Raw genomic sequence first — 23,179 nt, forward strand, 5'->3', positions numbered from 1 at the left:
CCCTCTGCGGGTCAGGGGGTTAGAATAGGTCTGAGGTATTCCTGCCTGTCGTTCCAGCCTTTATGTGACAGTCCCCTTTAGGGTTTGACCTCCATTCTTCAAAATTTTCCCGAAGAGCGAGACAATTGGGGAAGGGCACCTTACAAGGTGCATCGTGTCTATCGTGTATTGAGATCTTTAGCCCACTTTCTCATCGTCCCATTGCAGTCCTGCCCATTCTCCATCTCTTGGGCGAGAACACCTTCCTGGGTGCTTTATCGTGCATGCACTATGCAGTGTCGGTTTCTGCGTCGACGATGACCGTGGACTTCTTTGCACTGATACCCAGCACGGTAGCCAGTCCATTGTGGTGGAGCTGCCATGTACCCTGTTGGCTGTAGCTCCCTGACCACACAGGGATCGCTCTGCTGATGCCTGCGCCGTTAACTCCCCACATACGCCAAGGGGTAGATGACCACCCCCCTGGGGCATCAGGACTCCTGGCAGAGGCCATCCTGCCAGGTGACCTTTACTGTGGCTGGGTGGCATCCATGGGGAGGGCCACTGGTCAGAGTGGGTGGCATCAGGGTGGATGACATGTGATGAAGCGTAGGCCATCATCTCTTGCTGGTGGTGAAACACCAGCAGTCTCATAAGCGATCACAAGCTCAATTCAATGCACAGAAGTACGACCCCGAATTGTTCTTCTCCATGGCCACACCATGTTCCAAGGTATCTTATTTCATAGAGACCTCGTTCTGCATCTACATCTACATTTATACTCCGCAAGCCACCCAACGGTGTGTGGCAGAGGGCACTTTACGTGCCACTGTCATTACCTCCCTTTTCTGTTCCAGTCGCGTATGGTTCGCGGGAAGAACGACTGTCTGAAAGCCTCCGTGCGCGCTCGAATCTCTCTAATTTTACATTCATGATCTCCTCCGGAGGTTTAAGTAGGGCGAAGCAATATATTCAATATCTCATCCAGAAACGCACCCTCTCGAAACCCGGTGAGCAAGCTACGCCGCGATGCAGAGCGCCTCTCTTGCAGAGTCTGCTACTTGAGTTTGCTAAACATCTCCGTAACGCTATCGCGCTTACCAAATAACCCTGTAACGAAATGCGCCGCTCTTCTTTGGATCTTCTCAATCTCCTCCGTCAACCCGATCTGGTACGGATCCCACACTGATGAGCAATACTCAAGTATAGGTCGAACGAGTGTTTTGTAAGCCACCTCCTTTGTTGATGGACTACATTTTCTAAGGACTCTCCCAATGAATCTCAACCTGGTACCCACCTTACCAAAAATTAATTTTATGTGATCATTCCACTTCAAATCGTTCCGCACGCATACTCCCAGATATTTTACAGAAGTAACTGCTACCAGTGTTTGTTCCGCTATCATATAATCATACAATAAAGGATCCTTCTTTCTATGTATTCGCAATACATTACATTTGTCTATGTTAAAGGGTCAATTGCCACTCCCTGCACCAAGTGCCTATCTGCTGCAGATCTTCCTGCATTTCGCTACAATTTTCTAATGCTGCAACTTCTCTGTATACTACAGCATCATCCGCGAAAAGCTGCATGGAACTTCCGACACTATCTACTAGGTCATTTATATATATTGTGAATAGCAATGGTCCCATAGCACTCCCCTGTGGCACGCCAGAGGTTACCTTAATGTCTGTAGATGTCTCTCCATTGATAACAACATGTTGTGATCTGTTTGCTAAAAACTCTTCAATCCAGCCACACAGCTTGTCTGATATTCCGTAGGCTCTTACTTTGTTTATCAGGCGACAGTGCGGAACTGTATCAAATGCCTTCTGGAAGTCAAGGAAAATAGCATCTACGTGGGAGCCTGTATCTAATATTTTCTGGGTCTCATGAGCAAATAAAGCAATTTGGGTCTCACACGATCGCTGTTTCCGGAATCCATGTTGATTCCTACAGAGTAGATTCTGGGTTTCCTAAAATGACATGATACTCGAGCAAAAAACATGTTCTAAAATTCTACAACAGATCGACGTCAGAGATATAGGTCTATAGTTTTGCGCATCTGCTCGACGACCCTTCTTGAAGACTGGGACTACCTGTGCTCTTTTCCAATCATTTGGAACCTTCCGTTCCTCTAGAAATTTGCGGTACACGGCTGTTAGAAGGGGGGCAAGTTCTTTTGCGTACTCAGCGTAGAATCGAATTGGTATCCCATCAGTTCCAGTGGGCTTTTCTCTGTTGAGTGATTCCAGTTGCTTTTCTATTCCTTGGACACTTATTTCGATGTCAGCCATTTTTTCGTTTGTGCGAGGATTTAGAGAAGGAACTGCCGTGCAGTCTTCCTCTGTGAAACAGCTTTTGAAAAAGGTGTTTAGTATTTCAGCTTTACGCGTGTCATCCTCTGTTTCAATGCCATCATCACCCCGGAGTGTCTGGATATGCTATTTCGAGCCACTTACTGATTTAACGTAAGACCAGAACTTCCTAGGATTTTCTGTCAAGTCGGTACATAGAATTTTCCTTTCGAATTCACTGAACGCTTCATGCATAGCCCTCCTTACGCTAACTTGGACTTCGTTTAGCTTCTGTTTGTCTGAGAGGTTTTGGCTGCGTTTAAACTTGGAGTGAAGCTCTCCTTGCTTTCGCAGTAGTTTCCTAACTTTGTTGTTGAACCACAGTGGGTTTTTCTCATCCCTCACAGTTTTACTCGGCACGTACCTTTCTAAAACGCATTTTACGATTGCCTTGAACTTTTTCCATAAACACTCAACATTGTCAGTGTCGGAACAGAAATTTTCGTTTTGATCTGTTAGGTAGTCTGAAATCTGCCTTCTATTACTCTTGCTAAACAGATAAACCTTCCTCCCTTTTTTTTATATTCCTATTAACTTCCATATTCAGGGATGCTGCAACGGCCTTATGATCACTGATTCCCTGTTCTGCACTTACAGAGTCGAAAAGTTCGGGCCTGTTTGTTATCAGTAGGTCCAAAATGTTATCTCCATGAGTTGGTTCTCTGTTTAATTGCTCGAGGTAAATTTTGGATTGTGCACTCAGTATAATGTCAGTCGATGCTCTGTCCCTCTGTCCCTACCACCCGTCCTTTTGCAGTCCGAAGATGAGCTGCGTGCCAATTTAGAGCAGCGAGGTGTACATTTCGTCCGGCGTGTCCACCGGGGTTTGAAGGATAATCAGGTTGCCACCGGTGCCTTCATCTTGGCCTCTGAGGGTGATAAATTGCCCGAGAAGGTCAAGGTGATGGTCTACTGGTGTGATGTAAAGCCCTATATCCCTCCCCCGATGCGGTGCTTTAAGTGCTGGGAGTTCGGCCATATGTCTTCCTGTTGTACTTCCAGCGTCACATGCCGAGTTTGTGGGTACCCATCACATCCCAATACTCAATTGCCCCGCCTCCCATCTATGTCAACTGTGGAGAGCCTTGCTCGCCTGACTGCAGGATTCTCCAGAAAGAAAGGAAAATAATGGAGTACAAGACTCTGGACAGACTGACCTACACTGAGGCTAAGAGAAAATTTGAACGCTGGCACCCTGTGCGTATGACATCATCGTACGCTGCTGCAACAACAGTTGTGGCACCATCAGCTCCACCAACCCAGGTCACCTCTCAGAGCTGGAGGACTACAGCTGCACCTTTGATGGTGGGGGGCATTTCCTTCCCTGTTGCTCCTACACCACCTACTTCAGGAGCAACACCCCCCAACCATCGGGGAAATCCGTCCCCACTTCTAAGTTGGAGAAGCGTAAGTCTTCTTCAGCTTCTCTCGCTAGGAAGGGGTCCTTTGGGTCACTCACTTCCCAGGTTTCTTCTAGTGGGAAAGAAGACACCCGCCAGTGGCTGAAGAGCCCAAAAGCAGCTGGTCATACGGCTTCACGTTCATCCTCAGTCCCAGAGACTGACCCAGGGAAGTCCTCCCAGCCAGGGAAACCCAAGGAGCAGCGAGAGAAATCCAAAAAGAAAACCCCCAAGACTAAGGAAATTCCAGTGGCACCCACACCACCGTTACCTACAAGCTCTGTGGCTGAGGACGGGGTGGAGATTTTGGCGTCCGCTGATGCCCTAGATCTCACCTGACCCTCAGACACAATGGATATAGACTGCTCAAGCAGTAAATCGGTGGCAGCAGGTGACTGTGAGGTGTAAACTGCCTCATTGAATGTTTCATGCCTTCCCAGTCTCACGGTGTGATCCTCCAGTGGAATTGCGGTGGTTTTTTCCACCGTCTGGCTGAGCTGTGGCAGCTGTTAAGTTTTACACCTGCTATCTGCATTGCCCTCAAGGAAACCTGGTTCCCAGCAATGCGGACCCCTGCCCTCCATGGCTATAAGGGATATTACAGGAACCGTAGCAACTATAATAGTGTGTCAGGTGAAGTTTGCGTTTATGTCCTAAACTTGGTCTGTAGTGAACACGTGCCCCTTCAAACCCCTCTTGAAGCTATGGCTATCAGAATAAGGACGACACACGGAATAACTGTCTGCAATGTGTATCTTCCCCCAGATGGTGTAGTACCCCTGAATGTATTAGCTGCACTGATTGATCAACTCCCTAAACCTTTCCTACTTCTGAGAGATTTTAATGCCCATAACCCCTTGTTGGGTGGTACCATGCTTACTGGCCGAGGCTGAGATGTCGAAACTTTACTGACGCAATTGGACCTCTGCCTCTTAAATACTGGGGCTGCCACACATTTCAATGTGACTCATGGTAGTTACTCGCCCATTGATTTATCAATTTGCAGCCCAGGACTTCTCCCATCTATCCACTGGAGAGCACATGACGACCTGTGTGGTAGTGACCACTTCCCCATCTTCCTGTCACTGCCCCAACGTCAGGCACACACACGTGTGTCCAGATGGGCTTTGAACAAGGCGGACTGGGGAACTTTCACTTCTGCTGTCACCGCTGAATCTCCCCCACAAGGTAAAATTGATGTGATGGTTGAGCAAGTGACTAGCACAGTTGTTTATGCTGCAGAAAATGCGATCCCTCTCTCTTTAGGGTGCCCAAGGCGTAATGCAGTCCGTAGGTGGTCGCCGGAAATTGCTGAAACAATTAAGGAGCATCGTCAAGCTCTGCAGCAGCATAAGTGGCACCCTTCCCTGGAGCACCTCATAGCCTTTAAATGGCTCCATGCCCATGCTCGCTACCTTATCAAACAATGGAAGGAAGAGTGTTGGGAGAGGTACGTCTCCACCATTGGGGGTGCCACACTTCACCTTCCCAAGTTTGGGCAAAGATCAAACGTCTTTTCTGGTACCAGGCCCCACCCAACAGCTGTCCCCAGTGTTACCATAAATGGCGAGTTATGTACAGACACAAACATGATTGCTGAGCACATTGCTTGAGCCCCTGCGTCGGACAATTACCGCCACTCCCCCCAGCCTTTCACCCCCCCCCCCCCCCCCCCCCCAGCCTTTCACACACTCAAACGTGGCTAGAACGGAACGCCCTCTCATTCACTACACGGTTCAGTGAATCCTATAGCGCCCCATTTACAGAGTGGGAGCTCCTCAGTGCCCTTGCACATTGCCCTGACACAGCTCCTGGACCTGATCACATCCACAGCCAGATGATAAAACGTCTCTCATCTGACTACAAGTGACATCTTCTCGTCATCTTCAACCAGATCTGGTGTGATGGCGTCCGGGAGTGATACAATGAACACAAATTTCTATCACGGAAACAATTGTACTCAATCAGCAGTAGCTCACACATAAAGGATGCTGGCCAGCTGCTCCATGATATCCCAATAGAGCTTCATATACTACATAGAATGGTCAAGGGGCACCAAATGGACCTTAAAAGGACGAACTATAGATTGCCATTCGTAATCAGTCTTTCCATCACAATGGCGGGAGAGCACCATCATTCCAGTGCTCAAACCCGGTAAAAATCCACTTGATGTGGATAGCTATCAGCCCATCAGCCTCCCCGACGTTCTTTGTAAGTTGTTGGAACGTGTGGTATGTCGGCAGTTGGGTTGGGTCGGGTCCTGGAGTCACGCGGCTTGATGGCTCCATGTCAGGGTGGCTTCTGCCAGGGTCTCCATCGAGTCCGAATAGCCTTTTCGAGATGGCAACATCTGATTGCGGTCTTTTTTTACTTATGTAGAGCATACAACATGACTTGGTGACATTATATCCTTGCCACTTTGTGTGAGTGAGGTATCTGGGGACCACTCCCGATTTTTATCCAAAACTTCCTGTCGCTCCGTACTTTCCATGTCCAAATTGGTTACTCCCATAGTTCCATCCATATCCAGGAGAATGGAGTCCCGCAGGGCTCTGTATTGAGTGTGTGTCCCTTTTAGTGGCCATTAACGGTCTAGCAGTGGCTGTTGGGCTCTCCGTCTCACTTTCTCTGTGTGCAGACAACCTCTGCATTTCGTACTGCTGCTCCAATACTGTTGTTGCTGAGCAGCACCTCCAGGGAGCCATCCACAAGGTGCAATCATGGGCTCTAGCCCACAGCTTCCAGTTTTCAGCCCCAAAGTCGTGTGTCATGCACTTTTGTCGGCGTCGTACGGTTCATCCCGAACCCACACTTTACCTTAATGATGATCCACTCTCTGTAGTGGAGACACAAAAATTCATAGGACTGGTTTTCGACACTCGATTGACTTGGCTCCCTCATCTTCGTCAGCTTAAGCAGAAGTGCTGGCAGCACCTCAATGCCCTCCATTGCCTGAGCAACATCAATTGGGGTACAGATCGCTGCACGCTGCTGCAGCTCTACAGAGCCCTTGTCCAATCCCAAATTGATTATGCGAGTGTTGTTTATGGTTCCGCGGTGCCTTCAGCATTGCATTTACTCGACCCTCTGCACCAGTGTGGGGTTCAATTGGCGACAGGAGCTTTTAGGATGAATCTGGTGACCAGCATACTGGTGGAGGCTGGTGTCCCTCAACTACAGATCAGACGTGTGCGACTGTTCGCCAGTTACACAGCACACACTCATAGTTTCCCTGTGCATCCGAATAACCGTCTGCGTCTGCTTTACCCACCCGTGGCAGTCCATCTCCCACATCGGCGGCCCTGATCGGGGCTAACAATTGCGGTTTGTGTGCAGTCCCTTCTCTCCAAACTGGAGTCCTTCCCTTTACCACCTCTACTGGCGGCACATTCACGTATGCCTCTGTGGTGTACACCTCAGCCACAGCTTCGTCTGGACCTTTTGCATGGCCCTAAGGACTCCGTTAACCCCGCCGCTCTCCGCTGTCAATTCCTCTCGATTCTTGATGTGTTCCAGGGATCTGAAGTGGTTTACGCTGATGGCTCAATGGCTGATGGTCACATAGGCTTCACGGGTGTTCATGGGGGACTTTTTGAACAGCATTCCTTGGCAGTTTGCTTCAGTGTTTTCACTGCAGAGCTGGCAGCCATATCTTGTGCTCTTGAGTACACCCACTCACGCACTGACGAGTCATTTCTCCTGTGTACTGACTCATTGAGCAGCCTAGAAGCTATCAAACAGTGCTACCCTCGTCACCCTCTGGTAGTGTCTATTCAGCAGTCCATTTATGCCCTGGAACAGTCCTGCCATTCTGTGGTGTTTGTGTGGACCCCAGGCCAGGTCGGAATCCCAGGAAATGAACTTGCCGACAGGCTGTCCGTGCAGGCTACACGGAAACCGCTTCTGCAGATCGGCATCCCCACAACTGACCTGCGATCATTATTAAGGCTGCAAGGTTTTTCGGCTGTGGGAGATGGAATGGCATAATCGCAGTACGCACAGCAAACTGCTGCCCTTGAAGAGACTATGAATGTGTGGAAGACCTCCATACGGCCTCTCGCAGGGACTATGTGGTTCTCTGCCAGCTCCGCATTGGCCATACGTGGCTAACACATGGCTGTCTCCTCTGTCGCGAGGACCCGCATCGGTGTCACCGTGGCTCACATACGAGTGTCATCCACATCTTGCTGGACTGCCCACTTTTAGCCGCTCTGTGGAAACACCCAGATGGGGAGGAGGAAACAGCATGAAACATCACAGATTGAGAAGCTGTGTGATGTTATTTCACTGATTATAAAATCGATTCACATTTAGAAAGAACTTGGTGGTATGAGCCCACTTATCAGTATGACATAGCTTGGATGCATGCACTGATTCAGTTGAGAAGGGTGTCATAAGGCTGCTGTATCCACTCCTGCAGCAAACAGGCTCACAAAATAGTTGTAGTTGATCCTTGATATCGTCACTGGGTCAGAGTTGAGATCCAAGCTGATCCCACACTTTCTATTGGAACAGATATACGAATCTTTCTGGTCACAGGAGTAGCTCAAACACCATGCAGGCAGTGCGTAGAAACATGTGCCTTGTGTAGACAAGAATTGTCCTGTTTCAAAAAGGAACCTTCACATTCTCGTAAGAGAGGTTACACATGAGGGCCTAAGGTTATTGTACCATCAGAGTTCCCTCAGTCACTACCAGCTGTGACCTGAAGTCATACCTGATTGTTTCCCAAAACATGACACTAGGAGTAACGCTGCTGTGCCTCTCCAAGCATTGGAGTTGGTTGCTACCGTACATGATGACGGTGGTCATCTGTGGTAGTGTTGCACTGCTGGTCATCACTGAACACAGTGCAACACCATTCATCAACAGTCCATGTTTCCTTGTTACAGCACCAACCCAAATGTACCCTTTGTGCTGTATTGTTAATGGTAGCGTACACATAGAATGCTAATCCCTCAGTGCTGCTGCTGATAGTCTCCAATAATAGTGTGACACGATGCAGAATGTTGTAGGGAGTACATTACTTATTCTCAGATGGCAGACACAGGTGTTGAAGGGGTTATGATGCACTTGGCACTCAGTGTGGTGAATCTACCTTGTGATAGTCAGACATGGTAGATTGGATCCTTAATGACAAGTATGTCTGCCCTCAGGTTCCCAAGCAGTCTAGCATCAGGCCTCTGCCATCTCCGAATATCTCTCAAATCTGGAAACTGCAAAATTCAACCAGCTGGTCAAATGGAGACCCGCAATGAGGCCATTTTCAAAGTCTCTCAGATGCTGATATTGCTATTCGCACAAGTATGTGGATCCCATGTCCTTCAGTGATCACTCAACATCTGATGCTGTTCATGCCCCTTGTATACCCTACCAATGCTGGTAACCATAAAAAACACAAACAACACTAATGCATTCTGTTAGCTGTTCTACCTCTCGCAGAGAATTGCAACTCTAATCATTTACATGCCCACTGACAGTGCGTACTTGAATGAAGTTACATTGGCAGCTGCTATGTCATCTGGCTACTTCACTTTTTTTGTCAGGCAGTGTGTGTGTTACTTATAAAGCCCTAGTTTGATCAAGAACATACTGCGAAAACTGATCACACTCTGCGTAGCTGGACATTTGTTTCCACATTAAGGTTTATTCTGTGAGGTAAGGCTTGAAACCCTCTTCATATGAACGTTGCAATACGTACAAAGAGTAGTCATAAAGTTTTAATTAACACCTCGGGGAAAAAAAATCAAACTGTGACCATGAAAATTGAAGATTTTCTGCATGTTCTACATAACATGAGGGTAGGCAGCAAGATTTGTGACAGGGAGGTGGTCTGTCTTCTTCTAACCTTCGTTTGCCCTAAAACAGTCTAAGTTCTCATTTGTTTACTCTCAGAGTTGACTGCCACGTTATAGTGTCTGAACTATATAGGTTACTATCATTCGTTGCCCATTGTATAACAAAAACAATAAGGGACCTTCTGCCTTTTAACATGAATTGTGCTATATTTGTTTCTGTTGAGCATAAACAGACAATCCCTGCACCAAGCATTAGTTCTCCGCAGGTCTTCTGGCATTCCACTGAAATTTTCCTAGGTTCCAACATTTCTGAATATAAAAACAGTGCCTGTAAGCAGCCCCAAAGAGCTTGTAACATGTCCCGCAAATAATTATCTTTAATACTGAATAAAGACAATTCATACTTAAATATTGTTACAAAAAATCTTGAAAAGATTCTTGACCAATTTAGTTTAGATTTTTACATGTTACTATAATAAATGTTGGACAGACATCGGCTGCACATTTCATAAAATAAGAGAAACATTGTTAGCAGACATCCCTAAAAGTTCATCAGCAATTTATTTCAAACTTTGGCACAATACTGTAATAAACATTGAGACGGATATAAGTTTTTTTTCCCCCTCTAAACAGTAATGTACAGGTTTCTGTTAAAACTGACTGCAAGAAAGAAAAATGCTGTGCTGTGAAAATGTGTGGTTTAGTTTTGTTTCTCACAGTCAATTTTAGCTATGACATAAAGACATTTAAACCACTATACAAATTGTTTCTTCTATATTCTTTCTAATTACGTATAATTTCAAACAAACTTTGTATATATGGTTATAATAAAGGGAAACATTCCACGTAGGAAAAATATATCTAAAAACAAAGATGATGTGACTTACCAAATGAAAGTGCTGGCAGGTCGACAGACACACAAACAAACACAAACATACACACAAAATTCAAGCTTTCGCAACAAACTGTTGCCTCATCAGGAAAGAGGGAAGGAGAGGGAAAGACGAAAGGATGTGTGTTTTAAGGGAGAGGGTAAGGAGTTATTCCAATCCCGGGAGCGGAAAGACTTACCTTAGGGGGGGAAAAAGGACGGGTATACACTCGCACACACACAAATATCTATCCACACATATACAAACACAAGCAGACATATTTAAAGACAGAGAGTTTGAGCAGAGATATCAGTCGAGGCAGAAGTGCAGAGGCAAAGATGTTGTTGAATGACAGGTGAGGTACGAGTGGCGGCAACTTGAAATTAGCGGAGATTGAGGCCTGGTGGATAACGGGAAGAGAGGATATATTGAAGAGCAAGTTCCCATCTCCGGAGTTCGGATAGGTTGGTGTTGGTGGGAAGTATCCAGATAACCCGGATGGTGTAACACTGTGCCAAGATGTGCTGGCCGTGCTCCAAGGCATGTTTAGCCACAGGGTGATCCTCATTACCAACAAACACTGTCTGCCTGTGTCCATTCATGCGAATGGACAGTTTGTTGCTGGTCATTCCCACATAGAATGCGTCACAGTGTAGGCAGGTCAGTTGGTAGATCACGTGGGTGCTTTCACACGTGGCTCTGCCTTTGATCGTGTACACCTTCCGGGTTACAGGACTGGAGTAGGTGGTGGTGGGAGGGTGCATGGGACAGGTTTTACACCGGGGGCGGTTACAAGGGTAGGAGCCAGAGGGTAGGGAAGGTGGCTTGGGGATTTCATAGGGATGAACTAAGAGGTTACGAAGGTTCGGTGGACGGCGGAAAGACACTCTTGGTGGAGTGGGGAGGATTTCATGAAGGATGGATCTCATTTCAGGGCAGGATTTGAGGAAGTTGTATCCCTGCTGGAGAGCCACATTCAGAATCTGATCCAGTCCCGGAAAGTATACTGTCACAAGTGGGGCACTTTTGTGGTTCTTGTGTGGGAGGTTCTGGGTTTGAGAGGATGAGGAAGTGGCTCTGGTTATTTGCTTCTGTACCAGGTCGGCAGGGTAGTTGCGGGATGTGAAAGCTGTTGTCAGGTTGTTGGTGTAATGCTTCAGGGATTCCGGACTGGAGCAGATTCGTTTGCCACGAAGACCTAGGCTGTAGGGAAGGGACCGTTTGATGTGGAATGGGTGGCAGCTGTCATAATGCAGGTACTGTTGCTTGTTGGTGGGTTTGATGTGGACGGACGTGTGAAGTTGGCCATTGGACAGGTGGAGGTCAACATCAAGGAAAGTGGCATGGGATTTGGAGTAGGACCAGGTGAATCTCATGGAACCAAAGGAGTTGAGGTAGGAGAGGAAATTCTGGAGTTCTTCTTCACTGTGAGTCCAGATCATGAAGATGTCATCAATAAATCTGTACCAAACTTTGGGTTGGCAGGCCTGGGTAACCAAGAAGGCTTCCTCTAGGCGACCCATGAATAGTGGGTATATGTGTGGATGGATATGTGTGTGTGTGCGCGAGTGTATACCCGTCCTTTTTTCCCCCCCTAAGGTAAGTCTTTCCGCTCCCGGGATTGGAATGACTCCTTACCCTCTCCCTTAAAACCCACATCCTTCCGTCTTTCCCTCTCCTTCCCTCTTTCCTGATGAGGCAACAGTTTGTTGCGAAAGCTTGAATTTTGTGTGTATGTTTGTGTTTATTTGTGTGTCTGTCGACCTGCCAGCACTTTCATTTGGTAAGTCACATCATCTTTGTTTTTAGATATAAACTTTGTATATACGTAGGTTTGAACTTAAATAGTGGCAACACTGCTGTTGGGACACTACGCATTGGAATTTGCTATTGTTGCTGATAGCACACGTTATTGACATACCTACCTTACCTCCGAGCAAATGGACTCACCCGTCCCACGTCACCGGCGTACGCACAATCGAGGGAAATACAGTCACTTGTGAGTGAGCGGTTTAATGTAATGGTGTCACTGCATTTTCAAAACAGGAACAGCGGAGTTGGATCAAGATTGAATGTGCCAGAGGTCATACACACAGTTTGCTGACCTTCGTTGTAGGCTTTTACCCAATGTGCCGCTGTTCTGTACAGCAATGCTGATTCCCCGCACACCTCTTGAAGACCTTGATGACACTATCGTGCGACAGTGTCATCAAGGTCTTCAAGACGTGTGTGGGGAATCGGCATTGCTGTACAGAACAGTGGCACATTGGGTAAAAGCCTTCAACGAAGATCAGCAAACTGTGGCAGACATGCATCAGGCAGGTCATCCTAGTGTCCCTGAAGAAGTGCATGCTGTTGGCGCGTTAGTGGACAGTGATCGACGCCATACCGTTCGTGAGCTCGCCCATGAAACCGGAGTAGCATTTATGACTGTGCTTCGCATCCTGAAGGAACCCCTGGGCATGGGAAAAATTGCATCACGATGGGTTCTGCGTGACTTGACAGAAATGCAGAAATGGATGCGTTACGATGCTGCTCGCACACACGTGAAGCGCTATGAGTGCAAAGGATAGGCTTTCTTACACCATATCGTAACACTGGATGAGAGATGGGCCACATCGTACGAGCCAAAATTGGAGTGTCAATCCTACGAATCGTGTCACTGTGGGTCGCCGCGAAAGTCTAAAGTGCATCAGAGCCCCAGTATGGTTATTCTCATGTACGACTGTGACGGTGTTATCCTAACGCATTACGTTCCTCCGTGGCATTCCATCATTGCACAATATTACTGTTCATTTTTGGAGCATCACCTGCAACCAGCTTTGCAAAAGAAGCGGTGACACTTTCTGCGTAAACCACCCATCATTTGCATGAAAATGTGCGGGTGCATACAGCGCAAGCTGTGGCTGCTCTGTTGGGTCGGTGGGACTGGGGAGTACTGTACCACCCACCATACTCCCCAGACTTAAGTCCTTGTGACTTTTATTTGATTCCAAAGATGAAGGAACCACTTCGTGGCATTCGCTTCAGAACTGTTCCAGAGATTTGACATGCAATAGACAGCTCCATTCGCGCCATCAACAGAACAGGCCCTGCTAACAGTATACTACACCTTCCACATCACTGGCATCAGGTTCTACACAACACTGGTGACTACTTCGAAGGTGCAAACATGTAACTCTTTTGTATCGGTTGTGAATAAATAGTTGCCACTATTTAAGTTTCAACCCTTGCACAACAATGTGCTGTTTCATTTTATTCCACACAGTCGGTTTCAGTAAAATAGGAAGGTTGTGTTGATGGCTTATTTGCTTATTATTAGAATACTGCTGCAGAAAATCAAACTTCCGAAAATTTGTGATCATACACATTCGTAGATTAAAACCGTGCAAAGTATTGTCACTGAAGTTACTATCTGTACAGATCCAGCACCTGGGTAGGTCTCTCTCATGCCCCGTATACCAATGATCCTAACAGATTTACCCATTCATTTTAAGTGACTTCAAATTTCCAATCAAGGTTTATTTTGCAACAACAGTAAACAAGGCTCAAACGTCAGAGGGAGGGGGAGGAAGAGGAAGTGGGCAGGGGGGGGGGGGGACAAACATGGAGAAGGGGAGGGAGGAGATAGGAGATGGACAAGGAGAGGGAGAAGAGGAAAATGACTGAGAGGGGGAGCAGGAGGTGATGCACAGAGAAGGGGGGGGGAGGAGAAGATGGGCAAAAGAGGGGCTGGGAGGAGATTGGGGGAGGGGGGGGGAGAGAGAGAGAGAGAGAGAGAGAGAGAGAGAGAGAGAGAGAGAGAGAGAGAGAGAGAGGGTGGAGATGGAGATTAGGACAAACATCTGATTCCCATACATATTTAGCAGTTGTGAAGCATTGCCAGGTTTGCTTGCTAGTTATTGACATATATTGTGTATACTAATGTTTTCACCCCATTAAGAATGACATGTTGAGTTCAATTTGCTAAAAAGTCCTGAATCCATTTGCAAAGGTGCTCTGATATTTGTCAGCTCATAATTTGCTCACAAGGCAACAGCGTGGAACTGTATCGAATGCCTTCCGTAAGCAGAATATGGCATAATCTTGGGTGCTCTCATTTACTTCACTCTGAATCTCTTGAATGGCGAGTGACCAATTTTCACAAGACAGTTGTGTACAGAATCCATTTTGATCTGAAAGATGAGTTTCTTGTGCTCTATAAGAGGGGTACTGCATGAGCATAAAGCATGTCACAGAAACAACAACCAATTTGGGAGTGGCAGGCGGGGGAGGGGTTGATATTATGAATTTTGATAGATCAAACTTCAGGATAGTTCAGTTATCCACACCAGTTGTTGGGTCATGTCCTGGTTTTCTGGGCACACGGAAAGTGAGTTCATCATGTGGTCTGCAATGGTTTATAATTAGAAGTCTGGAAATAACTTTACAAGCTGTGCTGAAAAGCTCATGAAACACAGTTGCATGAGACTGGTATCTCTGTACTTGAGAGCTATTGGGCAGTGAATAGGCACCAGTGTGCTATCATGTTGATATCAGTGTCAGATTAAAACAAACCATGGAAAATCCAGGATGGAATAATGACAGTATTGTGAAAAGGATGAATTGCTATTCGCCATATAGTGGAAATGTTGAGACACAGACAGGCCCAACAAAAAAAACCTGCTAAACATGTAAGCTTTCGGTCAAAAGGTCTTCTTCTGAATTAGGCATCACACACACACGCGCGTGCGCGAACATTTATGCAAATGCTACTCGAGATTTTTGATGCAGTGTTTATCCGCGCTAAATTACCGTGTGCTTCCTGTGCTCATAGATATTACTATGTATATGTGTGGTGTCTGTTCCGTCAGACATGTCCACTTGCATCAAGTGGGAAACATGGGTTTAAGTTCCAGTCCAGCATAATTTTTCACTTGTCACTGTTAAATTTATATCAATGCCCAATTGCAGCCAATGTCTTTGTTTCTCTTAAAAAAATACACCTGTGCCCATATGTGCCAGTGAGAGATGTTTTCAGCTTACACAATAATGTGCAATCTTCTTGTTTGTATCACAAGTAACAGAACATCTTCTGTATCTGTTATTATGAGAATGACCTGTACTAAGTCCAGTGTAAACTTCTTTTTATGATATGTTTTACAAACAGTTTTCTTGTGTTTTTACTTGTGTGTGGAACAGCAATGATACATTGTGGGAATTTACACTCAGTTAACTGGCCAGATGTAGTGCCATCAGTTGGTCTTTTCGTGTATTTAGTAACACATAAATACCAATGTGTGGCAGCCTGCAATGCATCATACTTTCTGTAGTAGTTCAGTTAGCTTTTCGTAGGGAACTCTCTTGAAGGACTTCAATGCACTGTGTTGGTGACACTATAAGTAATCTAAATTAAAGCCTTGGGATTCATGTTATTCATCCCTATAGCTGGGATGTAAATCTGTATTTACAGTGAATTTTAAATTGTGATACTGTAATAAAAAGTTGGTACTTTCCATTTGATAAAATTAGCTTTATTGCTTAAAAAATAAGTTTTGCTTTTCTTGTTTCTTTTTAGTTGGAAAAAGTTTTTTGTTTTAATTTTTGATTGAATATGTGTGCTTTATTGCACTTTTATAAATCATGATTTCTCAATTTCAGTTGCAGGATCTTTCCTAGATACAAGTTTTGATTGGTCTTCTTATATGTCGCAGTTTAGTTTATAGTCTTCACGTTCCTATTGTTTTATATTCTGTTGTTTTGATAGCTTTTATGTTTGACATTTTCCTTATTTTGTAGCACCTGTTTTTGTTTGCTTCTGAATGCGGGACACTAATTTCAGAATGAACTACTGCTGCTTTCGTGTGCCAGTTAGTTCTTGTAGACAAAATTGGGCTTTTTCTTCCTCATATGTGTAATACATATTCTGTCATCAGGTATTAAAATTATGCATTATTCTTTTCAAAAGAAAATATTTTGAAATATAACAGAATCATATAAAGACTTACAGATTATTTTATAACAATAAGATAATAATAATAATAATAATAATAATAATAATAATAATAATAATAATAATAATATAGAAGCAAGAAATATGAAGTTCATCCAAGTATAGGATGATTTATAATTTTTTATGCAGTTTTATTAAGCCTTATTTCCACCAACCTTGTATGTACATACATAAATACATACATACAAAGCCGTAGCCACAACCACAAGAGGGGAAATTTTCAAATTTTGACATTTTACTTAGTGATGGCTCCTAAGTATTAACATCATTAGTTATAATGTTCACTAGAATTGTTACTATGCTGTTTTTCCCCTGTATAAAAATCATATCTGTAGCACCGGAACTTCAGCAGCAATACCAATCTTCAGAATACCATAAGTTGTCAAAGGAAATCTTTCACCAGTGAAAAGAATCGTAAGTTATGTTACAATGTTTTTTGGAGATAAACATTGTTAAGGCCCCAAAGTATATTTTTGAAACTGGTAGTGTGTTCTAGAATGGGATGTTTAATTCCCTTCATCTGTATCTGTTTATCTGTGAAGTTTCAAAAAAATTGAAGTAAATTTGGATTTATACTTTTAAACTTCTTTTGCTGACAGTTTTGAATTATGACGTTAATGTGTGGAGCTGCCAATATGTCATCTATAGGGACACACGTATGTGTGATTTAGTGTGTGTGTGTGTGTGTGTGTGTGTGTGTGTGTTTGTGTGTGTAATGAGTTGAGTAAAACCAGAAATTATATGGATACATGATGTGAATAGATAAAAAATCTACTCAAAAATTGGCTGCAGGAGAAAAAACATAAAAGATTGAGCTTTTGGAATCAGTGGCTTCTTCTTCTGGCAGAAAAATAGAACCGGAAGGCAGAGGGATGAAGGAAAAGGACTGGTGAGGTTAAAAAATGGGAAGAGTTACAGAAAAGTCTCACAGATCTGCAGATCAGGACAGGCGCAGTGGACAGGATGAGAAGAAAAGACAAATTTTTGTTATCTGCACCAGACAAGATATGGAAACCTAAGAACTTTAAGGTGGGGTGCATCGGGATAGTCTTACAATGACAACAGTCACAGGTTGAGTCGTAGGGTAGAGAAATGGTTGCAGAGGGAGGAAGGGGTCTGACGAGGATATTGTGAAGATGGGGAGAGTGACTAAAAGCTATTCTGGTTGGGGGGGGGGGGGGGGCAATATATCCAACAGAATGGACCTCATTTCAGGGCATGATTTGAGGAAGTTATAGTTCTGTCACAGTAGCTGATCAATACATTTAAGACCAGTGTAGTACTACGGTTCTCAGAAGTTGGATCAGCAATACCAAGTTTAGATGTAATGGCCTGGAAATCTACATTTGAACTAGGCTGGTGGGATAATTACACACAGTTAACATTGAGGTTAACATGAGTTGATCATACAACTCACAGCAGAAGAGATTGAAGAGTGTTTTATTTTCGAAATGGGATCCACTGCATTTCATACAGTTGTTTGGTAGTATATAATCGGTAATTACAAATTTGGGAATTGATCATACCTGACTATAGACAGTGGTCTCTGGATAATATTGCCATGCTTGCTGTATATCTCTGATTTTATTCGTGTTGGATAATTGAGGCATCATTAGTCAGGAAAGTGTACTTTGTCCTGGAGAGATTTCTCAGAAGCAACAGATAGTGAATCTAAATAATTTTTGATGAATGCAGTGTGCACAACGTAAAAACGAGAAAGAGTTTAAATTTATTGTAGACTCTGATTATTGTTTCAATCAGTTATTTATTCAAATTAATATTTGTAAAAAAAAAAAAAAATCTCTGGGTATGTATTTTATATCATCATTCTAGAATGAAAGCATGTGAAAATTATATCACTTGCCTTATGTGAAGTATGGTGTTTGGTAAAGTAATGTGAAGATATTCTATTTCGCCAACCATTCTGTGAAATCTGCTGAAACATGAAATTATAACTTTCCTTTTTGTTTGTGTACTGAAAAATCAATATATTTCACTCAGCACTTACATTTGTGCTACGTGAAAATTTCTAATGATTGCTGAACTGGTTGTGACACCTAATACATTTCACAGCTGTTTTAAGTTGAAGAATCTTCCTGACAAGTTTATGGGGATGTGCGATAAAAAAGAGGATATGTGCAAATCACTCTCAAGGGACATTTTGGTTTCATGATATTTTGTTTTCTGAGGAAGGAGTATTTAGTTTCAGCAGCTTGCAGTATTGTAACTGTTGTCTGACAATTGATATAAACTTAAGTTCATTTTATAACAGATAGAGCATGTTTGATATCGGTAATTGACAGATCATGTAAGTATTTTACTGTGTCTTTTGGAAGAGTAATTATGAATCATTCAACTTGTACCTTTATTTCTGCAGTTTTGTATAAATCACTGTAGCCGACAATGGGGGAGGAGGTTTTATTAGAGCATATCTGCACAGTTTGATAAAACTAGCATGCTTTGAGTTTCTTGCCTGTCTTAATGTTATACACTATTACATAATCTGTTTTTTCTTTTAGTTCATCTGCAGATGAAATGCACTAACAATGCACAAATGGGTGCTGAACACAATGTATGTAAACATTGACATGTAAGGAACTGTGAGTTTCTGTCTATTTCGTGTTTCTCTGATTGTGAAATGTCATCTTGAGCCTGATCTCTCTGTCGTGGTTACTGGACTGGACTTGTGCTTGCTTTCTGATGTGTAGTGTAGTGTGTAACATGTTCCATAAGTGCAATATGTAGATGCTTCTGAGCTTTTTAAAATAAATCTTCAAAGTTTTCTTCTTGTTTAACTTAAAATTCTTTTTAACTTTAAAATTAATTCTCAACTATTCAGCAACACACAACTTAAAAGAAAGTTACGGAATTGTTGGAATATTAAAAAGAATGATGATGAGCAGATTTGTGAATTAAGTATCCTGCACAGCTGATGGAAATTGCTGGTGTGCATATTCTCGCTGCCCTCCCTTCCCCTTTTCTTCCCCTGCCCAAATGATTTTGCATATTTTTACTTTTCCAAATCTTTTGTTTTATATGAATTTGTTAAATGTGTGCTGCAGAGTAACCTGACAGAATATAATGGTCGGTTTTGATGTTCAGTCTTTTCTAGTGTAAGATTTGAGAGTAATACACCCAAAAATGGGCTACATAAGTGTACTGTGTGGAAAGAAGGCCTTACAATCCTGCTTAATATAACTCAACATGAAGCATGCTAACTTTGAAAAATACTGATATGAGCCAGACATTTATTGGATCCAGTCAGTCATCTGATTATCATTTACATTCCCATGACCTAGTCAGCTCGAGTGGGCATTTTTAATTGGGGAGGCATATCCCACTGGCAAAGGACCAGCTTAATCCTAAATTCCATTCTACTTCTAAACCTGGGAAACAAAACACACACACAATACACTCTCAAGTGCAGTGTAATAATAATAATAATAATAATAATAATAATGTGATGGTAGAAATGACATCTGGTCACAGAAATAAAATAACTACAGTCCCTATTCCTAAAACAAGTAACATCAGGGTAGACAAGTTGCTAAGCAGTTGCAAACGTCAGTGTGGTTATTAAATTATTTCTCCTGTCAGTCTACGAAGAGAGAAAAGAGAGATAGTTTTCAAACAAAGGAGGCAAACCAGTAGTGTTCTACAATTTCCTTTGTGACTTCACCTTCCTCCTCCTAATACGAGATAACAATGGATCTGTTGCCATTTTAGTTATGTCCAAACACCAACCTGTTGCACAGCGCCATATCTGTAATCTCTTATTGTGCTCAGTGCCTATTTTTAATGGTACCTGCTGCCTACATTGTGATCTCATCTTGCCTCCAGTGAATATACATTTTTCAGCTCATCAGTGTTCACTGCTTTCTCCTGTTTTTCAAAATTTCAACATTATTTTAAACAAATAATGTCACACTAGAGGTTGTGTGTTGTTGATATGGTTGTGAACTCTAGCAGTTTTCTTATACTTCCTTCTTTTTTAATTGTAATGTCATTGTGGGATCAGTTTTTGACGAAGTAACATATAGCTAGAGAACAAAAATAGTAAAAACATCTAACAGCTTGGAAACCAGCAGCTTATTAGCAGTCACTGATGGAAAAGTGAATGGCTCTCATGTTTTAGGAATCAAGAGGTTTGATTGACCACAGGAAAAGCAAGGGGGCATGTAAATTTATCAAGATTACTCTAGATTCAGAGATACTGCAGAAACAGAACAATATGAAGGAACCTCATAATTCACAAAATTTGAGAATGTTTACTATTTAATGTGACTTTTAATCTGCTGCAATATTTCAGACGAGTAGATGTTGCATTCATCTTAATGTTCATTAGAGAAACCCATACAGCTACACTAACTATTTTCAGGTAACATAATTTCATTATTTCCTGTCAGGTGAAAAATATATATTATATATCTTTTCCTTCTGTAAATTGAATGTAATATGGTATGAATTACTTTAAGTTTGTGTGGAAATTTTTTACATGTGATAGGACATGTTAAGGCAGACAAATTTGTTCTCATTAAAGATATAAACTTCTGCTTACTGACTGGCAGTAGATGCACACAAAAAGGTATCAGAAGCACTGACAAGTAAGTTTTGGAACAAAATGTTCCTCCATCCATTTGAAGGAAGAAAAAGATTGAGGGAATGAAGTTTATTCAAGAATTCAGTAACAAAAGTCTTCCAGATAGTGGACAGAGGAGGATAGGTGCAAGACAGACTGAGGATCTGTTAAACTGTCCTTCATATGTGGTGTCTGGCATTTTCTCACTTAATTCCTGAATATTTTTTATTCTTTGAACCAATACCTTTACATTTCTGTTTTCAAGAACCCGTAGTCTTGAAAGCTGGCTTTTGTGCCACTTTCTATGTATGCCTATGTCTGTTGCCATTTAGTAAGTAAATTTCCTAACTTCATGATAGCACAGTTTATTAAAAAAAAAAGGTACTCTTCATACTTAGATAACAAACAGAACATGTGATTGCTTGCTGTGGTTGCACATCTGATTTTTTATTTTGCCTTAAGGCAAAGATCTTCACTTACATGAATGAATGAATGAGGGTCTGAAATAAATTAGACTGGACTGAGATGTGTTTTTTGAATGTACTGATGTTGGGTTAAGCTTATACTTCAAAATTTTATATTTTCTTCTTGTAATTGCTTGAATCAGATTGCTAGGGTGATCGGCTGTTATAATTGGTTTCTTATAATACAAAAAGAATTTTGTGTAGCTGTAGATATTTATTTGTATTTAATAGTTTGGAAAATCAGATCAGATGGTTGTAACCTGAACTATTGCAAAGGTGGATTATCAGCCGATACAACTTTTTAAAAAATTTCTTATTTTATCTTTGTATCATTAACTTCGATGTAGGGGACAGATATTGTAAGAGATCAATGTACTTTACCTCCAAATCACTTGGGTGCCTGTAACTTTTTAGTTAGAGAGTGGCTTTTCAAGGATTTTTTTTGTATGTCATTACACTACTGTGTATTTTATATCTATCACTTCTTGCCACCACATTGTCTTGCCACCAATTCTGGATAAAGATCTCCTCCAGAAGTTTCTGTGCATAATGCTTTCCATTTGTATGCATTGAAGTTGGTCTTCCTTGTCCTGTAAACTCACTTATCCAGCTTCCATTAGATTGTATCCTTGATCTTTCCCTGTCTCTTGAAATCTAGCAAAGACCATCTTCGGTTCATTTACCATCAATTTGTTGGGCTCTGTGTCTTGCCCATCTTCAATTCATTTTCATTACAGTTGTAATGCGTCTTCAACTCCAATGTGTTCTCTGGTAAGTTTGTTTGTTTTCCCGTCTCTCCCAACTATTCTCGGCCTTCATTTCTCCATTGCTTACAGAGTAACTCCCCTGTTTTGGATACTTTTCACATGTCTTGCTGCCACAAGTGAAGAGTGATACGCACTTTCTCAGGAACATTGGAAGATTGGTTGTGAAAACCCTATCTAAGGGCCATATTTATTTTTCTGTTTATTTCTTACTGTTCATTTAGTCATTGTCGTCAGCTTCCTTAATTACTAAAAATTGTCAACTGGTTCTATCACCTTTTTGTTAGCTTGTGCCATTTGCATATCAGTAGATAGGTTATGGATGACTTTAGTCTAATGGTAACCGATTTATAGGTCTCCTTTCAACCTTGCTGTGTTAAGTTCTTCCAGTCATCGTGGAATCTCATCTGCATAAGGGCCAACCAGTATAATGTCTGCAAAATGAAGGTTGTTCAGATATGTTTTATTAACATGTATTCTTTCCTGTTTCCCAATGTAACCATTTATTCTTAAATATTGAGACACCAACCATTTTAACTGATCATGTGGGATGACTACCCAACAAATGTTTTTTCTCTTCTGTTTTCTTCATGTTACTGTTGTTTCCCATTGTTTTTCTCGCTGAGATTTAATTATATGTTCTCATGTCCTCTTTAAGAAATATTTGCATGTGTTATTTTGATCCCCTTATTGTTTGCTCAGAATCTGCACCTTCACTTTTGTAGTGACTTTGTTACATGTGAGAGTTTCTTTTCTTTTGTTCTCTTTGTTTGTGATGATAATTTAATCAGGTATTTCCATTTTTAAATAAATTCTTATAATCTGCATTTCTGGCTTCCTACCTTTTGACGTGGGTGGTATCCAGTTTTGCATACATATTTAGTTAAAAACTGGAGTATGACTATCACATCCTATACCATTGATTTATTATTTGCCGAAATTAAGTAAATTTCATTTTTAATTCCATTGCATTC

The 23,179-nt window shown here is 42.6% G+C and overlaps 1 protein-coding gene across 3 annotated transcripts in view; it reads left to right on the forward strand.

Moving 5' to 3' along the window:
- Positions 1–23,179, forward strand: part of LOC126412042 (phospholipid-transporting ATPase ID) — a 583,312-nt gene that overhangs the window by 499,954 nt on the left and 60,179 nt on the right. The window lies entirely within an intron of this gene.

Source organism: Schistocerca serialis, chromosome 7, assembly GCF_023864345.2.
Source record: "Schistocerca serialis cubense isolate TAMUIC-IGC-003099 chromosome 7, iqSchSeri2.2, whole genome shotgun sequence".
NCBI classification, from domain to species: domain Eukaryota; kingdom Metazoa; phylum Arthropoda; class Insecta; order Orthoptera; family Acrididae; genus Schistocerca; species Schistocerca serialis.